General features: G+C 44.4%; 1 pseudogene; it reads left to right on the plus strand.

Moving 5' to 3' along the window:
* Positions 1-479: 479 nt before the first annotated feature.
* On the plus strand, positions 480-9,609 carry LOC136495941 (F-box only protein 7-like; annotated as a pseudogene).
* Positions 9,610-9,902: the final 293 nt, after the last annotated feature.

The following is a 9,902-nucleotide window of genomic DNA, read 5'->3' on the forward strand; positions in this document are numbered from 1 at the left end:
ACATCCAGCAGTGCGAGCGTCGTCGGAGACGGGAGGAGGAAGGTGGGGCAGGGGTGCAAGGTGACATTGCCAGAAAACAGAGGGCAGCATTTGGATCTTTATCCAACAGCTGAGATGTGTCGAGTGCAATTTCTTGTTTTTAGTTGCCTGTCAAATATTTGCACCCTTATATTCTTCCGAGTGAGCTGTCATACACAGAAATATTTCCAGAAAAATGTTCGTGCTTTAGATATATATGAATTTCCTTGCTTTCCAGAAGACAGCTCAGTGGTTTATTAAAACTTTAGGTTGTGTCTCAAGGATGATTTATTACATTGTGCTTAAAATTTTAGATGTCTCAAGGATGATTTATTAAAAATAATCTATTTTGTTGTCAATTGTGTATCATGTCTTGCTTTTGTTTTACTGCTAGGTTGGCCAGCTTTGGGAGGTATCAAATAAGGCTCACAATGCACCCATGCTATTTATGGTTGCCAAACATGGACTGGTAATGATTTGTTGGTGCCATATTTGTTTCCTTTTTTGTATGTTAATTTAGCATCTGTTACAATTTCCATATGCAAGATGTTCAATCATGTTAAATTACGTTTATAGGATTTGTGGCCTCCCTCCTGAGAAGAGCAGAGGAGTTTTTTTTCTTTATGTCAAACTCTACAAGCCCCAAAAGCAAGAACTTTGGTACATATTCTATATTCAATTAGCCTCTTTATCATTCTCTCTGACGTATCACTATAAATGATTGATATCTGACATTCTTTCGTCATGTAGTTTTGCCGGGGGACTCTTAATAAAGGTCTCACAGAAACCTTCGGAGGCCCTTAGAAAACTAAATAAAATGGCTGGATTTATGACATATGAACATATAGTAGCATTTACTCGTGGAGTCTTCTTAAGCTACGAGCCAACCCATGGTGTGTTCCATTCAAATGTGCAGCGTTGCAATTATTCCTTCAGAAGCAACTCATCTTTCAAGAGTTATGATTTCTCACCAACTGATGCCAGTTGCATAAGCTGGATAATGATCCTATGGAACCTAGCTATACGCCCGAAAAATTTATGCTCTTTCTGAAACGATGGATATCTTCAACCGCCACTGTTGGAAGTTGTGGCTGGCAAATTTGCAGAGCTGCCTCAGGAAATCCTGATGGAGATATTTGCCCTTCTGGAGACACCTGACTTAGTGCGGGCAGGCTCTGTCTGCTGCTCCTGGAACTCAACGTATACCAGCACATGTTGCTTTCGGCGGTACAAATGGCCCCAAACACCTTGCCTCATCTACACCTCGGAGTCTGCTGGTGACAATGTTGCTTTCATCTACAGCCTTGAGGAAAAGAGGGCCTACAAATTAACTCTCCCAGAGCCACCAATCCACAGAAGGTATCTGATTGGGTCCTCAAATGGGTGGTTGGTCACTGCTGATGAGCGTTCTGAGATGCACCTTGTCAATCCAATCACCAGTGAACAGATCTCCCTCCCATCAGTCGTCACCATCGAGCAGGTGACGCCCATTTTTTATGATAACGGTGCAATTTGTAAGTATCATTACTCACGGCACACAGCAGACTCAGTTGTTGGACCACCTTCAACATATTCTCTAAGCACATTGCGGTATCATCTCTTTCATAAGGCACTTCTATTTTTTACTACATCTGCAGGAAGCTATATCGTGGTGTTGATCCACAATCCACTTGGGCAGCTTTCATTTGCTAGATTAGGGGATGAGAAATGGACATGGCTTCCACCACACTCAAACTTTGAGGACTGCATCTAGAAGGATGGTCTATTATATGCAGTGACATTACTTGGTCAAATTATTACCTTTGATCTCAGTGGAACTGTGGTCACAACAAAGATAATTATGGATAGGAAGGATTCGTATGGAGTTGAGAGGGTTTACATAGTTCAGGATCCATTGGGCTATTTGCTTCTAGTTTGGAGGCCAGAAGTTTGGATAAAAGAAGCATCCACCATGCATGGTCTTGGGCACAGCCATGCAATATTTGAAAACAGAAGTTGGAGGATTGCGTCCGAGTGGTCTGATCGCCGCCAAGCGAGATGCCGCCCGGCTTGCGGGAGCTACACCCGCTGTTTTCTTCTTCTTTCAGGGCAGGCTCATCTGTCGCCGCCCTTTTCCCTCGGACCTTCTCCGACACCAGGGGGGGACTCTTCTTCCGACCAGCACCTTCGCCTTCGGACTCCGACGAGACGCTGACGGCACCTTCCTCCGCCTGAGTGGTTGGCTGGGCGTCCACTGCCTTCGGCCAATCGCTCCTCGGCACTGCCCGAGAAGTACGCCGCTCGTTCCCGCAAATGGATCTTTCACAAGTGAATCAGTTCACTGCTCGGCATCGGTACAGGATAAAAAGTATTAGGAACAATAGTTGAGATTTTTACCTGAGGAGGTGGGTTCATGCAGTTGAAGGGTCTCGTCTGCCCTGGCACGCTGAACGACGCGTTTGGAGCGAATAGTTCGGCTGCTCGGCGTAGCACAGCCTCCTTCGACAGCCTCTCCGTCCTCTCCCGGGTACCATCAGTGTCCCCCTTAAAGTCAAAACCCGCGTGGGCCCTCTCCTTGGAGGGCTGGACCCGGCGCACTATGAAGCTCGCCGTCACTAGTACGTCGTTCATCTTTATGCCCTTTATCAGGCCGAGGAGCTCCCTCACCTAATCCATATCAACACTGCTCGGCTTCTCCGACCTCTGGTTCTCTGGAATGTGGTCGACGTCGTAGTGGATGGCAGGATTACTCTGCTTCATGTAGAACCACCTAGCGTTCCACCCCTTCAGCGAGGTGTTCAACGGCATAGTGATGTACTCGCCCTCCCATCCTGTCACGGAGTTGCAGATACACGCCGTCAACCACTCTAGAACCGTCGTTGTCCTTCTTCTTCAGCCAGAACAGGTATCGGAAGAGGTTGAAGTGGGGAAGAATTCCGAGATACGCCTCACAAAAATGGATAAAAATAGAGATGTGCAAGATGGCGTTGGGATGCAGATTGCACAGACTCACTCCCTAGAACTCCAACAGATCCCACAAGAAAGGATGAACAGGAAATCCTAATCGGCGCTAGAAATAATCTTCAAATACTACGACTTTGTCGGTATGCGGCATTGGATAGGGCTCACCGTTCGCCGGACGCCATCCGGCGGTGACATGGTCAGGAAGAACGCCCGCCTCCACCATCCTGTTGAGCTCCGCCTCCCCCATGAGTGACGACATCCACTCCTTGTCATGGCTTGATCCGGCGGTCGCCTTCTTCGGGTTACCAACTCTTCTCTTTGGCGTCATCTCTCAGATCTGGTTCGGGATTGCTGGCGAAAGCGCGTGTGAATGTGAATCGAGAAGCGCGAGGGCTGAGGAGGAAGATGAAGTGGCGAAGTGGCAAAGGTGGGAGCGCGGAGTGCGGCGGCGCAGTTATAAAACATCATCACCACTTTTCGCATTGAAGGGTTTTTGGGAAACCACTCCATGATTTGCACCTCTCCTGAATTCTTCGAAGCGACGTGGTGGGCCGTTACCTGGGCTTTCGCGCAACTGCAGCCCATATCGCCCATTTTTCGCTGCAACTTGTTACTGTACACCTGAATATTCGCCGACTTCTCCGCAGTACCATTAAGGCTCAGTAACTCCTACTGTACAACAATTACTCTGGTTTTTTCTCCACGATTTGATTTCTTCGAGATTTCCACTTGTAGCTCGGGCACTACGTCATCACTACGACTTGGTTCCTCACCACACTGGGGACTTTCTTCTGTTTACTATTGTTTCTGACCCTGACACCACGTGACCACGTCACCTACTATCAGGCTCGGAGACTAAGTGGACACACTTCACCTTGCGGTGAATGTGCGTTTTTTTTATTTTAGGGCTTCGCCTAGGGACTGGTTGCCTGCTCGGCTGGTCTTCTACTTTTCTTCTACTTTGGACCCTGGCACCATGTGACTACGTCACCTACTGTTAGGCTCGGGGACTAAGTGGGCACACTTCACCTTGCGGTGAGTGTGTTTGCTTTAATCTGGAAGACTTCGCGTCTCCTGAAGTTGAAGAAGATTATCTCTCTTTCTCGTGGTCGAACTCTAAGTGGACACACTTGGTCCACCATGGGGAAATTTTTGATTTTGAACTTAAGCTCCTTACATCCTTCTGGCAAGCCTTATTTGGGAAAGCTTGTGCTCGGCCGGACAGTTAAGCTGGTTGGCTACGGTCCACAACTGCTCGATGACTCATTACGGTGGTCGGATCATGAGTCTGACTGCTCGGCTTTGTTCACACCTGCTTGGACAAGCTCAAGACGGCGTTGCACAGCGGATATAAGGCGCTCGGGGACTAGCTATGGGGTGTACGACTTCGGATACCCACGACTGACTATATGGGCTACGCCCCCAGGGGTGGTCTAGCCCATAAGACGAAGCCTTACGGAGCATGACACTGCTCGGCGCGCCCCGCAAGACACCAGGAAGATATCCTGAAGATACTACAAGATCCGTTAGGATACGTTTGATCCCATGATTTCTATAATCTGTTATTACTTTTCAGTTATCTCCTAGATCTAACCGACTTGTAACCCTGTCCCCTAGACTATATAAGGCGGGTAGGAACCCCATCAAAACACACGCAATATCATACGAAGCCAATACAATCTAACAGACCATAGTAGTAGGGTATTACGTCGCGCTGATCACTCGAACATGTCTAACTCTTGTGTCTCTGTTGTCTTCTTGTTTTTGATTACACACATATCTGTCGATCAATCTACCTTTGTGAGATACCTCTCGGAGGACTGCCGATGATATTCTATCGACAAGTACCACTAGATAAATTTCAAACTCTATAAGCTTTGCTAGTAATTGAGTAACCAAGCAAGAAACCTTCATCACATTTCTTCTCAAACTTGTTCAATCGTCTTTCTTCAAAATGTAGCATTTGCAAAAAAATCCGAAAGTATGCAATGTTGAGCTTTCTATCATTCAAAAGCTCATATAGGGTCTTCTCCTTTAATGGATGATAATAGAGTCGGTTGCTATAGTAGCAAGCAATATTGATTGCTTCGGCCCAAAATAAATGACTCACATTGATCTTGCCATGTCAATCAAAGTTTTATTCTTCCTCTCAACTCGGCCATTTGATTGAGGAGTGTACTTGGCCAAAAAAATGATGCCTAATTTCAAACTCATCACATAAATCATCAACTCTTATGCTCTTGAATTCACTTCCATTGACTTCTCACTTTCTTGATGGTTGTTTCAAACTCATTGTGTATTCTCTTGATGAATGTCTTGAAGGTTGCAAGCACATCACTCTTGTCAATAAGAAAGAACATCCAAGTGTATCTAGTGAAAATCATCCACAATGATAAATCTATATTTGTTTTCACCATTGCTAGTGTATGTGGTTGATTCAAATAAGTCTATGTGCAACAACTCAAATGCCTTAGATGCGTTCATCATGTTCTTCTTAGGATGTGTGTTGTCAACTTACTTTTCGACTTAACATGCACTACAAAGCTTATCTTTCTCAAATGTGATATCTTTCAAGCCTCTAACTATGTCATACTTGATCAACTTGTTTAATTATTTCATTTCCATATGATCAAGCTTTCTATGCGCTATAACCAACCCATGCTAGACTTAGTGAGTAAACATGTTGACAATTGAGCTTCTCTAGCATTGAAATCATCCAAGTATAGATTCTTATATCTAAATCATTTGAATATCAAGTTAGAGCCATCTACACATGATCTCTACATCATCCACCAAATATGCACTTAAAACCAAGATCATATAATTGAGCTACTGATAATAGGTTGAAGTTCAAGCTCTCTACTAGTAGCATATTGGAAATGCTCAAGTCATTGGATATTGCAATTTTACTAAGACCCTTGACCTTGCATTTGCTATTGTCACCAAATATGATACTATCTATCCCATTGCTCTTATTTTGAGTGATTGAACTGAACATCCTTGAATCACCGGTCATGTGTTGTGTGCACCTACTATCAAGCATCCAATGGCTTTCTCCAACTTTGTAATTGATCTACAAAAGAAGATCAATTCTTTTTAGGTACCCAAACTTTATTGGGTCCTTAAAGGGTAGTCACTAAGGTCTTTGGCACCCAAATAGTTTTCTTCTTTGAGCCTATAATTGGTGTACCAATGAACTTAGTCTTCACACCATTGGTACCCTTGACAAGCATGTAACAAGAATCAAATCTAATTGAGGATACATTAGGTTGCTTATTCTTGTTAGTCTTGCAATATTGCTCTATATGCCAAACTTGCTTGCATCTATTACAAAACTGATCATTGCCCTTCACAAAGCTAGCTTTGAGAGTGACAAAGACCACCTTCCCTTTCTTGGAGGTATAGTATAATCCCTCTTTGTTGAGATAAAATATTTGGCTATCCAAGCACTTTAGTAAGCAGGCATCTCCACCATAGGCATTGCCTAAGGCACGGGTGAGCTCATTCACCTCCTTCTTAAGGATCTTATTTTTCACCATTATTGAGTCATCACAAGTGAAACCTACACTCAAAGGTGAAGTGAAAGTAGAAGTGCTACAAGAAGGGTTAGTGAGAGCAACAACAATGGGCTTATAAAAATATTCATCAATAATATCACATGTTAGTCCAACATCACAAGATATAATCACTTGCCCTTTTTTGGCTTCTCCTTCTTGACTTGCTTGATGAGAGAGGTGAAAGCATCTAGTCCCCTAGTTGGGTTTCGGTGATTAATGACAATACAAGATTACTATGACTAACGTGTGTTTTGCAGAGGCAATAAAGTTAGGTCATGGTAATGGAGATCAATTGGGCAATCGAGGTTGTCATGCCCCTACGATGGAAATCATTTCGGTTTTCAAAGGATGGACGACAAGGTTAAGGATGACTAGTTCTAAGTGTCGATTTGAGTTGGAAAGACACTTAGAGTAGTTTAGGACTTTGTTTTTTTCCTTTGGCCATACTATTAAGGGGGGTATGGATGGGTAGCTTGACCTAGTTGAGTCTAGTGAGTTAGGTGTGGTGCACACTTGTTAAAACTAGCTCTAGGTAGCTCCTATGAATGCCTAAGATCCTTTGGAGCAAACTTCATTCACAAATGATCGAGAGTTGGAAGTGAATGGAGGGTCAAATAGTGACCGGACGCTGGCTCCGGTGCGACCGGACACTGGCCGTAGGGTCCGGTCAGTTCATTTGACCGAAGGAGAACAAGTCTGGTGTGACCGGACGCTAGAAGGTCAATGTGACCGGACGCTGAGGGCCAGCGTCCGGTCGACTCCAGTAAGGGTCTAGACTTGAGAAAGTGTACCGGACGCGTCTAGTCAGTGCTGACCGGACCCTGAGGGTCCAGCGTCCGGTCGAGTCCAGTAAGGTTCCAGTAAGGGTTTTATGCGACCGGACGCGTCCGATCAGTGCTAACCGGACCCTGCCAGCGTTCCGGTCAACTCATTACTACTGGTTCAGTGGGTTGAACTGACCGGAGCATCCGATCAACACGATCGGAAGCGTCCGGTCACCCCGCAGAAGCTCATAACAGTTCATTTTTCAAGCTACCATTATAAATAGAAGCTCCACTCGTGTGTGGAGTTACTTTTGCTCATTCCATCAGCTGAGAAACACATTTGTGAGTGCCAAAAAGAGCAAGGTCCTAGTGAGGTGTTTGTGATTTGAGAATCCAAGAGTGAAACCTCATTAGTGAATCAAGAGTAGACAAGTGTGCATCCATCTTCTCATTAGGCTTCGCGTGGTCAAGTGAGAGTTCGTGCTTGTTACTCTTGGTGATCGCCATCACCTAGATGGCTTGGTGGTGATTGGGAGCTTGGTGATCACCCGGCGGAGTTTGTGGGTGACCCAACTCAAGTTGTGAGCGGCTTTGGGTGATTCGCCGCGACGGAGTGTCGAAGAATCGACCCGTAGAGAGCACTTGATCCTTGCGCAGATCAAGGGGGAGCTACACCCTTGTGCGGGTGCTCCAACGAGGACTAGTGGAGAGTGGTGACTCTCCGATACCTCGGCAAAACATCGCCTGCTGTTTCTCTCTCCATTTACTTTGAGCATTTACTTTAAGTATTTACTTTGAGCAATTAAATACTTGTCTTTACATTCATAGAATTGCTATGCTAGAGTAAGTTTGGAACATAGGTTGCAAGTCTTTTGTGCGTTAATTTGATAGAAACACTTTTCTAGGCACAAGGGGTTAATTGGGCTATCCGTAGGATTTGATTATTGCAAGAGAATTTAGAATTAGCCCAATTCACCTCCTCTCTTGGGCATCTTGATCCTTTCAATTGGTATCAGGGCCTCGTGCTCACGTTTTTAAGCTTAATCGCTTAGAGCAAGATGTCTCACGGGGATGGACCTCCTCCTATCTTTGAGGGAGATGATTTTCTATATTGGAAAATTCGCATGGAGGCATACCTAGAAGCTCTAGACGTTGGAATACTTAGAGCCGCCTCTCAAGGGTTCCCAACACCTAAGAATGCCGCACAACTTCAAGGCGATGAAGTGAACTATGAAAAATGGAATGCAAAGGCTCGCAACACTATCTTTAGAGGCCTTTGCAAAGATGTGTTCAATCGTGTAAGGAACCACAAAGACGCCCATGCACTATGGTCGGACGTTTGTGCGCTCCATGAGGAAACCAAGAGTGAGTGTGAGGAACGCTATCATCTTGTAATTAAAAAGCTAAATTCTTTTGAGATGTTTCCCAAAGAAAGTGCTAATGAGATGTATTCTTGTTTAAATGTTCTTGCAGAGGAAGTCAATGGGCTTGGACTTACTCAAATGTCACCATCCGACATTGTGAGAAAAATCTTGAGTGTCCTCCCCATTAACAAATATGGGCACATTGTGACCGTGCTACATCAAGGTGATCTTTCCGTCGCAACACCGACATAAATCTTGGGAAAGATCAATGCTCATGAGATGTACATGCACATCACGCCACAAGATGGCTCATCCTCTACAAAGAAGAAAGAGAAGGACTTAGCATTCAAAGCTAGCCAAGATAAGGGCAAAGCCAGACTTGAGTATGAGAGCTCAAGTGATGAAGATGATGAAGAAAGCCTTGCTCTCATGGTGAAGAAGACCACCAAGATGCTAAAAAGGCTAAACAAGAGTGGCATCAAGTTTGACGGCAAGAAGAAGTTCTTCACTAGCTCAAGAAGAAAGCCAATCTCCGAGATGGATTACTACAATTGTAGCGAACTTGGCCACCTAGCTCATCAATGCACAAAGCCCAAGAAAGACAAGTTCAAAAACAAGGGCAAGAAAGATGATTCAAGCGATGAAGATGAAAAGAAAAAGAACAAGCCATACAAGAAGAGAGATGGCAAAAAGAGGGACTTCTACAAGAAGAAGAAGAGTGGCAAGGCCTACATTGTCGGTGATTGGCTCACGGACATTGACTCATCAAGTGGATCATCCGATGATGAGAGTGACAATGAGAAGGTGGCTGCCATTGCTATTGATCGTGCATCCTCACCGCCACCATCACTATCATCCTCTACACACCTATGCCTCATGGCTAAGGGTGAACGCAAGGTAACTAAGAGTGATGATAGTAGTGATGATGAGCAAGCTAGTGATGATGATAGCGATAGCGATGATGACTCACCTACATATGATGATCTTGTCAAAATATTAAGAAAATACACTAAGATCATTAGAAAGAGTAGAGCTATAAATGAAAAACTTGATGCTAAAAATGATTCACTTTTAGCTAAGTGTGATACATTAGAAAAGGCTAATGATGAACTCAAAGAAACAAATGATTCTATATTATCCAAACTCAAAGAGCTCAAATCTTTAAAGAAAGAGCTTAAAGATAAACATGATAAACTTGAGTGGGTGCACAATGAGCTTATCACTAGTCACAACAAGCTAAAAGATGAATATACAAC

Source organism: Miscanthus floridulus, chromosome 12 (assembly GCF_019320115.1).
Source record: "Miscanthus floridulus cultivar M001 chromosome 12, ASM1932011v1, whole genome shotgun sequence".
Taxonomy (NCBI): Eukaryota; Viridiplantae; Streptophyta; class Magnoliopsida; order Poales; family Poaceae; genus Miscanthus; species Miscanthus floridulus.